The following is a 12,347-nucleotide window of genomic DNA, read 5'->3' as shown; positions in this document are numbered from 1 at the left end:
ATTAACAGTTCACATTTTTTTCTTTCTTTCCTTGTCTTTGGACTTTGCATTAGACTCTGTCGTGGTGAGTGTCAGTCATTCGTTAATAATCTAATATTAGCTAGTGTTGCACACTGTAGGGAAGCAGAAAGAGTAGGCAATCAGGAGCGTGCATAAACATCAGTCAAATTATTTAGCATTTTTGAAATCTGACCCGCATCCCCACAAAGAAACAGAAAAAACAGTCCACAGGCAACCGAGAAAGTTGGAGATCTCATTCCTGAAGGTCCTGTTAACACATTGGCAATATAAAGTCGTTAATGCGTACAAATAATATGTAAAGTGTGTCAAAAACTTACATATGAAACCTTTCCTATACATGTAAAAAGCAAAAAACTTTTTGTTAGGTCTGTTTCCTCCCACTCTTCCACAGTGGACTAACTACTTGACTCTCAGGCTCCAGTGATCCAATATTGCCCTCCATCTTCATCTTGTCCTTGTCACCCGCTCATAATGAGGCAGAGTCAGTCAGCCAACCAGCACAATAAAGTAGCTAACAGGGAGACAGAGCGGGGCAGATGACCCTGCTGGCAAGAAAACTAAGAAAAGCACTGAAACAGATATCAACCAGAGGAAGGACTGCATATGTGTGTGTTGGGTTCACCGGCTGGTCAATTTTAAGTGTTTCACAAAGAGGACAAAAAAAGCAACATTCTTGGCTTGTCCACACATACAAGACACTACAAGAAAAGGTTGAATCTAGTAAACCAATGAAACTTTGTCCTTTCCTTTGCTCTCTACTTTAACTGAACAGAAATGATGCTGTTTCAATCATCATGGCCTCTAACCTATTATAGTCCGGTATAGTTTGCAGCCTACACATACTGCTATGATTACCTTTAGCCAGCAGGTTTATTTGAATTTTCAGCCAGCTCTGTTTTTAAGGTGTATTTTTAATTTTTGTTCCTAAATGGAGACTTTCAAATCTGTCTGTGGTCTGGAAATTGTTTTCTTTTTGTTTTCTATTTCTTATTTTTTCTTTAAAAGATATCCTCACTTAAACGGTTATCTCACAGATAATGTAAAAAAAACTGTATTTTTGTTATGGTCAAGTTTTAATTATGGCATCTATTCTATGGTTTTCGCCATCATTTTGGCATGTTGGACAGGTACGAAACACTAAAATACCCATGAGCCTCGGCTGCTGTTACTATTGAGAAAAGCTAGCTAGAGGTGTAAATCTTTTCAACACGCCTGTTAATTAACACTGCCGTAGAAACTGTAAAATAATTAACTGTAATTATACGTTGATGTGCACATAAGCACAGTGGCGTGGTTATTTTTACACATTTACATACATTTTTAAGTGCCCTGTTGCTGCTTGTTCAACTGCAGATGGAAGCATTCAGGTGGCTGCACAGAGAGTCGCCACAATAAAGAAAAGGCTGTTAAGAGCTGGTAAGAAACATTTAACTTCTTCCGTCTCATTGCCATAATCAGAATACAACTCTTTTTGTCTGTGTGATTAATGTCAGCTGGCTGAAGAACATAGAATGAAAGTGGTGAGGTTTAAAGGGGTGCGCCTTCACATAATAAAGTGAACAAAGTATTATAGAACACAAGTGCACTGAGCTGTTGACCCGCTCTGTGCAGGTGGGCAGCAGACCACACAAAACACACTCTGTCTTGGCTCCAAGACTGCAGTACGCCGCTGAATTGGCATTGCACCATCCCCTACCACACCTCTCCTCCCAATGGACCACAGGGCGAGTCACCAACATACCAAACTGGCACAGTCTAGAAAATATCCTTAGTGAGCCACAAGTATAAAAACTAGATAGAACTGGATTTGACAACCATGGTGCCCTGCCAGACAAACACCCCCAGCTTTTCCATTCTGCCGTCATCAGCTCTTAGCGTGTGTGTCTCTCTTTACAGTACAGTACATGCATGTGGTCCCATTTCATTCAATGTGGTCACTGGATGGAAGCATGAGTGTACCTGCGGTTTTGTTACAGCGTGTGTATTACGGTGTGGGGGGAGGGTAGCTCAGTCATGCGGCCTCCTGCTGCAGAGTGACCGCTCAACGCTGCTCACTGTGATGAAGTACCAGACACATTCCAACACTTTAATAACAAATGGGCTGACAGGGAATGATGATGGCGAGGCATGGGCTCAGTCATCATGTATAATAATAGATCATTTTAACACTGTGGTTTGGAGCTATAGTCTGAATGTATCTCATGCTGAGACAAAGCTTTGGTGATGGGAGATTACAATACATTGAAAAGCATTTGGAACATTGAGTTAGCTCAGCAGAATCATCGCAGACTGTTCCTGACTTTAATTTAGCTCACAGTAATAATAAGAGCCTGTGCCGCCCAGTAGGAGATTGTTCTACTTTCTTGCAGTTGTCTCAACATCTCTATCTTCTATCTGTTTTCTTTCCATCACGACTCCCTTGCAAGTCCCAACCTTCTATTTCTAGTTCCACATGTTGCTCTTGGAGGACGGCCCGACTTCACTTCCGAACCACACGAGAAAACAAACACTGTTCGTCTTTATCAGAGAGATGACCACAGTGGCAGTGGGCAAGAGCTCCACCGATCTGAATCTGATGACCTCTGACCTCATTTTTCCCGCCATCTGACAGGTCATTAAGGGCCGGACTGAATGCCATCAATCAACAACTAACAGATTACCATCGACTCACAATATTACCTCCCTCCAAATACTTATTTGAAAGCAAAAACACTTTATCCATCATTTTATCAATTAGTTATCAACTGAATATTTTCAGAAAAAAAGAAAATGAACCCACAGTTATAGTACTAATCAACCCTGTGACCTTTATCCACCCCCCTAAAGATCTGTTCTTCACAATCTCAGTCTGCATATAATTAGCAAATTCAAAACATCAACATTTACATAAATGGACAGTTCACAATCAGCTAAACAAAAAGAGTTATCTACAATGGAAAATGTTTACCAGTTATGAAAAACCATTAAGATAGGAAAAAACATGAGAACAAATAACAGACAGGCACTACAGGAAGTGAGTAAATCAAAGCCCTGACCTCTGTGTATCAGTAAATCAGCCGTTGGAGCCATTTCTAAAATTACTGGTCAACAGAATGTGAATGTTGAAAATAGAAAAATGAACCTTGGCTTTAAAACACTAAAACACAACCTGTAGAGAAATGTAGTCGCAAATATCTACAACAAAAGCACTGTGACCACACAGGATTGAATGTATAATTTTAAAAAGAAGGAGGAGGAATTGTGAATTTAAATACAGTCGGATACTGATAAATGAGACCAACTGTAGTATTTTGTTGGAATGGTGGACCCCTTCCCCGGCTGTGGAGGTGAGTACATTTGCATTATTACGTTCAACTATTGTTGTGGCTCCCCTTTGTTAAATATGCAGTGTTATGGTGGTCAATATGCAACCATAACAACCCACAGTATGAGTCTGGGGTCAAACTATTTAAAAGTAACAATGAAATGAAAAATGACTTTCGCACCTTCAGTAATCATCCACATCACAACCTTTAACAATATATGAAAAACTTACTAACATTTTTTAACATGCACTCTTACATTCTTCCAAGTGAAAATAACATGTCATGTTGGTGTATTTTGGATGTCAACCCCTAAAAATTTAGTTTCCTTCTTCTTTACATAAAGAGATATCCTCCCAAATCACAAAGATTAAAAATAATGGTATAAACACTTGTATTGCAGTCCTGAGAATGGATATCAATACTGAATCGATCTGACAGCAGCTAATTAGGAATAACATGGCGAGACACAGCCACAAAGTATTATATTAAATATTAAAAAGCCTTCATGATTCCACTCTATCATGTCCTACCCCAACATCTCATTATAACCAGAAATACATAGAAAAAAGTCATGTTTCTTCAATACAATGTTAACTTTTTGAACGATCATTTGGATCCCACTTGGCATCACCAAAAACTACTTTACATTAGAGGAGAGGAGAGAGGAGGCAATTACCAGAACGGTCAGTATTAGACCGTCACGTGCACAGAGGGAATTTAACATTGTCTCATAGGGATTACTTCCCTGTCATTTTAATATTTATAACTTTGACCATGTTCAAACTGAAACTGTAGCAAGTGAGGGAAAAAATAATTATTACCCTCTAGTGAGATGGTTAAATTTCCATTTCAGTTGTATTTGTTTTGTCCTGTTATTCGCTCTTTATCTCCTGGGTCTTGCCCCTGCAGCATACCAGGGGGTCATCCAGACGTGTCCCCCAGTTGGGAAGGCTCTCTCTGGGCGGAGGGCAGTGGGTCTTTGGGCAGACCAAGCCAAGGATAACCTCAGAGGCCATGGGCCGTAGAGAGTGGGAAAATGACACTAATGGAATCATAATAGAGAAAGACATTCATCTGTGTCCCCGCTGCCTTACTATCAAAACAAACAGACCTGAGCTGTATCTGAGTGGTTAATGGGCCAGTCAGTGGGATTACTTGTCCATTTTTAATCATGACTGCCATCACTTTCCCCTGCCTCCAGCACCACTTAAAAATGATACAACAAACATTCTAGGCAATAATAGGCTCTTTTGCTTTGATGACTTGATAACTTTCCCCCACCATTACATGATCCCAACAACAATATACTGATTTCTAACCAACTATATGATGATCAAGGATGTGTCATCACCCACTTTCAGAATTCAGCAGTACATGAAATCTGAGGACAGACTGGATCTGCACAGTAGCTGGCAACAAATCAAATACTGGACAGATTTCACGGCAACAGATCTCAGAAGACCAAGACTAGCTAACTCGCCAAGAGAGGCAAATCTGGCAAATCTCATCTTGTTGGGAATTGGCCAAAGCAGTTCTGTCACACATAGCAACCTGCTTTCATGGACTCAGTGATCAGTGAGGGTTCGGTGCACAGGTGCTTTAATCTTGTGTACAGCCTCAGGTGGTTGGACTATTCACATCACTTGTCCCCATAGGTCAGTCCCTTTGCATAGAACACGTACAGTAACTAGGTAGAGAGAAAGTAGTCTCAATAGGAGTGTGTATACAGAAGGAGAGACATGCTGCCATGTTTGAATAAAATCCAGCTACATTACATCTACATGAGCCTTTTAACGTTCCTTTAGGAAGTTTGAATAGGTTCACCTTTTGCCTTCACATTCTCCTATTAATGCTTCAAAGTTATTAATGGTTATTACTGCTACGCTCAATGTGCACAGTTAAAATTCATAAACATTTTTCAAAGTCAGGAGTATACACAAATCACACATTACATGACACCCAGGGTTTATTGTTTCAGCCTCACAGGTCCCATCTATTTGAAACAAAATCTAAGAAAACAAGGTCAAACATAGCAGCCGTTGTCTGTGAGTTCAAGCTGTGGTTCAATGTCAAAACAAGAAGAGCACAACAGTTTTGTTATGGACCGAAAGGCCTCCAATCTCTGACATTTCGTAACCGGTAACTAAATACATTTGTAGCATAATGGAGCTTGGCAGGTCGTTGTGGGCTTGTGATTTAGAGGGCAGTGTACGTGTGTGAGTCTCAAAGACCTCATGTGAAGTTCCTTAGTGTTAATACATTTGTAATGTAACATTTTCTCACAAATGCAAAACTGGCATCGTGGAACAAGACAATGAAAAGCAGCAAAAGAGACAGAGTGAGAGAAAGAGACAGAGTGAGAGAAAGAGACAGAGATCATGGTTGGTTGTGACAGGTTTATGGGATCTCCTGGAGTGAGAAAGAGTTCTCCATCATACCGACCGCGAGCAACCCGCTGAGGGAGGGACTCACAGACCGACACCTCCTGTAGTCTGTGTGTGTATGTGTGTGTGTGTGTGTGTGTGCATGTGTTTGTCTGTGTCCGTGTGACCTAGACCCAAGCTTTAGGCCCCCTACTCCATCAATAACAAAATGGCTTCATCTTCTGGGGTGAAGTGAATGTGCAGAGACAACCCACACACACACACACACACACACACACACACACTCTAACACACACATTCCTGTAGATATATAGGCATCAGTGACAGTGTTGGTCTGTGGGAGGACCATGTACCCATAAGAAGTTAAAGCCTTCCCAGGAAATCAGAAACGTATGTGTGCCGCCACGGTGGTCCTCCGTGGAGGATAATTCTGTCACAGGCACAGTCCACAGAGTCTCACAGAGCCAACCGGCTCTTCTATCTCTCACTTCATCCTATCTTTACCTCTCTTATCCTTTCTCTGCCTGTACCTCTGACACATTCTTAAGGGTTCACAAAGATTCTTTATGGCACGGACCCTCACTGTACTCACATTAGGTCACAGAGCACTTTTAGGTAAGATTATGTCTCAGGTACTAGCCTTGAAGAGAGCCAGACTACATCCTTTTTAATTCCATTTTCCATTTTAGTCTGGAAAACATCCACTGAAAAGCAGCTGAAAACTATGATATCAGCAAACTATGGGGAGTAGTTCAGGTGATAACGTGCTTTATTCAGCACCTGCGATTTCAATGAATAGTTTAGGAAAACTTTTACTTTTTTCCTGTTTGAGAATCAGAAGCCAGCCCAGCAAAAGGTGCATTCGTCCAATTATGTGAAGAAAGAGTTCAGTTGCTGGAACCCAAATTGAGATAATTTTGAGATAATTGGTAGCCACTATCTTTTTTTTATTTTATAAGTAATACATTTTTCACAAGCCATAGTGTGTTCCATCACAGAGGATGTATTGCTTTTTTTGGTGACTTCAATGGAAAGGATAAACAGCATATTTTATTATTATTTTTTAAATGTATTACCTTCTGAAATAATGAACATCTCGGTTAGGTTATTTTATTCTAAAAGATCAACACCCTTGTCTGCTGTTGCGCAGTAAAGTATAAAGCTTTTGTGTAAAGGAAGAAATATGTAGGATAAATAAGTCTGGGCTATAGATGCTGTTGTTGAAGACATGAAGACATGTCTATGAATGTCTAAAAGTTCAAGTGGTAATGATTTTAGTAATTATAAAATATAGAACAGGGGACAGACAAGAGCCCACTCAGGAAGTCTTGGAGGTCCCTGGACCCCACTCTCAGAACCACTTGCCTGCATCTCCCATATTTGTCTTCTTCTTTTGCTCTATTTATTTATTTTCTTTCTTTGTCTCCCCTATCCCTTTATCTTCCCACAATGCTCTCTTTCTCTTTCACTGTTTGCCTGATCTCTCAATATGCAGACCTGCACACCAGGAAGATAATTCATAACTTGTAAAGTCTGATAACAGTTTGACAAAGGGAGAGTTGGCTGGAGCATGAGGCCTGGGCTTATTTAAGAGCCTATAAATGATGTGGAGGGCGACCTTTCAACTGTGCCGACCTTTGACAGCAGGGCGACGTTTCAGAGATTATCTTCTCTGCTCTGCTCTCTGAAAGACGAGCGGGACTATGTGTGCGCTTGTGAACGTAGGTGTGTGTTGAACACAAGTGATTCACAGCTGAGGACACACTCTCAGAGAGACTAGGAGTGCAGTCAGTCATGCTGAGCCCCGCTAAGGAAAGGTGAAGCCTGTTATTTATCAGCGTCGTGAGGTTTCACCGCAGTAAAAATGTGCAGAGATAGAAACCACAGAAGACAAACGGCACCACGATATTTCAAACCTGAGAATAAGAAATGCTATGTGAAGAAAACAGTAAAACACTGAGAGGTTTTAGTTTAGATGTCTACTGTTTTCTTTTCTTCTAATACTACTGATGTGTTCAACTGTTAAAGGCGTCGTTAACTGATTTATGGCGTGGATAAACTCACACATATCCTGTAGCTGAAGGGAGATTTGGTTTGGGAGGAATGGATTTAGACAGGTATTCCATGTAGCCTAAACTCAGCTTAGTGGAATACTGAGAAGGAAAAAAACAAGGATAGTGGCTCATAATGATAATAGTTATTACATGTTATTGTTTTCCCATTATTTTTTTGTTTCACTGCACATAGCACGATGACAAAATGGCAAAATGGCAAAATGCAAAGTGCCACACCACAATTAGCTAATAGAAAGCCTTTAAAACGTTATGATTAGGGCAGGTAAATAAAATACTGAAAAAAAACTGCCTCTACAGCTCTTCCTACAAAACATGGGGAAATTATTTTATTTAAAATAAATAAATTGCACAAAGATGATTATGTGAAATTTCAATGTAAGTTTTTCATCAATCAGATATTTATATTCTGTGACTTTCAATGGTAAGGCCATTAATAACATAAATATTAAAATCTGTATAGTTGAAGTCCTAGTTCTGGAAAATAGCTTCAGCATTATCTCAGGTCTTTAAAAGCATGTTGCAGAATGTTAAAGGAACACTTCAGGTAAGTTTTCAACTGCTAGTTGAACAGAATCAACAAAATAATACAGACAGGCATGACACTTTAGCAAAGATAAAACATTACTGATGTAAATAGTTAAGAAGAACACTAAAATTGAACCCTGTGGAACACCATTTGTTAGTGATAAAAATTCTGAATGTAGTTAAACAGATTATTGTCTCTCTGATAGGAAATTTCTGAACCAATTACAAGCATTAACATCAAATTCAATATTATACAGCCTCTGCAAGAGGAGGCAGTGGTCTGCAATATCAAATACCTTTAATAGATCAACAAAAAGTGCAGTGTTTTTGTTATGTAAAGCAGATACAATCATTCAGTCATTTACTACCATAATAACAGCAGTAACAGTACTGTGGCCGACTGTAAAACCAGATTGGAACGGGCTCGAGATAGAAATACCTTCAACTGAATATTCACTAAGGATTCCAGGACTTCTGCTAGACAGTCTGGATATTGGTTGTTAAGTTTGTTCTCGTCACCTTCCTTATGTAGGGGTATAACATGTGCCATTTTCCAGGAGGAGGAGGAAACAGTAAAATTGAAAAAATATAAGTCATTTGCTCTGAGAGAATATGGGCCCAGAGCCTAAGAAAAACTACACTTTTTGGGATCGATGGCAAGGAGAGCATCTTTCACTGCATTTGAAGAGACAGGATCTAGGGTAACCAGGGAGCCACAGGGAATAGATCTCATCAATTGGAGAGAGATCTAATCCCCCATCCTCAAAAAGGGGGACAGCTGCAACAAAATGTTTATTAAAAGCTAAACTAATCTCTTTATGGTCAGACAGTGAACAGTTCATCTGAGTAGGAACTCAGGAGAAGCTGTAATTTTTATTAGAATTTACAGCCTTACAAACATTTCTAGCATTTGAATAAGAGCTGGACTAAATCAAAAAAATATTCAGATTTGGCTTTCCTCACCATGGATATGCATTTGTTTCTGAGTTGTCTGAAAGCAGTCCAATGGGAGTTATTTCCAGAGTGGCTAGAAAGGGACCAAGCTTTTTTTTTTTTAAATTAACAAGTCTGATAGATCATTGGTAAACCAGGGGATGAAAGTATATTTTTACTCTTTTAAAGGGTGCATGCTTGTTTATGTCTGAGAGAAAGTTCTTATCTGGTCCAACTCATCATTCAACATCAGTGTTGAATTCAGAGGGTTTTTAGATTAGCTCTAGTGGGCTCAGTGATCAGAAGTGACAGATTAAGACTGAACTCTTTAAAATAATAAGAGGCATCAGAAGGCCAATTAATGTTAAAATGACCCATGACTTTGACCTAGAGAGTATATCCGTCAGCTTACAAGGGGGCGTGTATATACCATTTACTACAATACAACCATTAGACGTCAAAACTACTTTAAGAGCAACAAGCACGAAACAATTCGGCACAGAAACAGCATGTAGCAAGGAGGCAGAAAATCTTATATAAAGCCACACCTCCTCCACCCCCATTCTGGCTATTCTGAATAAAGTTTAGTCATTTATTGCCACATCAGAGTCACTAACATTCTTCTTCATCTATGATTCAGAATCACACTGCCTGAGAAACTAATAACATGTGATGCTGCTGCAAACTTGTGATGTTTAGTAAAAAAGTAAATTCCCAAACCTGTCCTGGATTTGAGAATGTGCGGTGTCATAGTTAGGCTAAACTTTCACAGCAACAGGAAGTGCTCTGAGGTAACACTGAAAAGATTATTAGAGTTAATGTTCCTGCTATTATGGTACTTATTGTACCTTGAGTACTAAGAGTGACGTCCAAGAGGCTTACAAACAGTGATAGTATGAGTTTTCGGTTGATAAGAAAGTCCTGGCCAAGCAGTGACACAGTGTAATGACCTTTTGACTGACCAAGCGTGGGAGGGGAGTAGACAGTCAGTCACGCTGAACTGTGTTTGGTGCAGTATCAGTTGTGGCTGATTTAAATGTTAAAAGCATATTGCTGGCGAGAAGCTGTTTGCCTTCCCTGTTGAAATGTATGCCTTTGCGGACAAATAAGTTTGGTCTGTTCCAGAATACATTAAATTGTCTACAAAGAGGATTCTTAATGAGTGTCAGTGTCCTTTAAACCAGATTATTTTAGTGTTTCCGACTGCTGTAGTTTAAGACCGTTAGAGCCAATATGATTTATGACTGTAGATGCAGCAGGATGATTGTGAATGATATTTGGGAGCAGTAAGTTTATGTGAGATACCTGAGCAATATTTAATATTTGGTGACTCATTCCAGTGCAGATTTTACAGTGGACTAAAAACTCAACAATAATGTAACACTGACCTAAACTAAGACTGCAGACTTGATGTTAACTGCAATGGATTAATAGTCTGTTAATTAATTTCCATATCAGACAGACATAAATGGAAACCAATGTTTTTTACAAACATGAAACCGTAAATAATACATTGAAATTGTTTTTTTAAAAATAATTGCCATATAGAGAAAAAAAGGAAGCTCTATTCTACAGTGTAAGGTGAGTTAAGAAGAGCAGAATCCGCTCTCACCATAATAATCTCCTCATTTAAGTGTCTTTACAGGGCCAAAGGAGCAGCTGCACTTCTTCACTTTTAGACTGCAGAGTACACTCAGAGTGCCAGGATTGCACTCAGCCTCCGTCTCAGCAGACATCTACTGCACCGTTTAATACGACTTCCCGACCAGATTTACTGTGATGGCTTTTGAGGCAAAGAGGTATAATATGACAAAACATGGCCCCATAACCCCGGGATATTCAACAATGTTTAGTGGTGAGACCCATTTAGCTGGAGGATTGGCAAATATATTGCTTTCCTCCCTTCTCATGTACAGAATTTCAATAAAATGGGGCAGTAAATCAGGCTAGAATTCAAACTTGTGACTGCTCTTTTACTATACAGGCCTCTGTATTTGAGCTGGGGGTGGTGGTGGGGTGTCTGTGGATTGTCCATTACTGCTCTTTACTGTGTCATTTGCGTTTTGTGCAAATGAAATAAAGTGTAGATATACCATTAGGAACAAGTGAAGGATACATTTACACTCAACCTATTCTATTGTTTCACAGGGATACAGTAAGTGATACAACAGGAGATCCAGACATACAATCATCGATACAAGTCTTGTCTAGTGTTTTTTTTTCCCATGGTGCCCACCTCTGAGGGGCTAGTTTAACATCAAATTCCACACACACACAATACAGTGTGTGCTGGGGGACACATTGATGGAATGTGAATGTCAGCGGTCTCTTTATTTACCCTCCATATAAAACACTGAGCAGTAATTAACAGCAGGTATCCTCCCTAGGCAGAGGGTAATTGACTGTTTCAAAGCACCAACACTTCATAACCCAGGCTGTGTGTGTGTGTGTGTGTAAGAGAGAGACAGAAGAGACAGAAACTGTATGTGAGAGAGAAACCGAACGTGCATGTGTTTGTGTGCGCGAGTGTATTAAAATTAACTCCTTTATATTCCACACCTCCCCCACCTCTCCTCCCCACCCCTCCCTTCCTTCCAATAAGGATAAGGGTCAGCGGTGGTGGGCAGAGCCACTCAAACGCTCCAGATTTCTTTATGAGCGCATTAACATTCAGGCGTATTCATTATCAGTAAGTGTAGTAAGATGGACCAAGCGGAGACCTTGTGCCCCCATCAAAATGTGTGCTGTTAATTTTAGTACGTGAGCAGAATGTTTGCGAGAGCTCGAGGGACAGAGGTCTATTTTCTTTATCAAGTCAACAGGGACAGCTTTGGATCTTTAGCCTGTGACAAAAACTTCCCCATCCACGTATCTGTCCTGCATCAGGATTTTGACAGTTTACAAAGAAAGGTGTTTCTGCATGAGAAAAATGTGGAACTTTTCATAATTCCTTTTTATTGCTGTTTTCATTTCAAACTGACTAAAACCCCAAATGACATAGCCAAATTTTTCTTCTTGAATGCTGTCTGTGCAGAGTTTGACTCTAGAAGGATGTTTTCACATTCATCTGCTGAAGGGGAAAGTTTCTCTGTGCTCATTGAACA

The sequence above is a fragment of the Morone saxatilis genome, unplaced genomic scaffold (genome assembly GCF_004916995.1).
Source record: "Morone saxatilis isolate NCDOM2014 unplaced genomic scaffold, NCSU_SB_2.0 Contig2, whole genome shotgun sequence".
Classification (NCBI taxonomy): domain Eukaryota; kingdom Metazoa; phylum Chordata; class Actinopteri; family Moronidae; genus Morone; species Morone saxatilis.
This window is presented reverse-complemented; position numbering follows the sequence as displayed.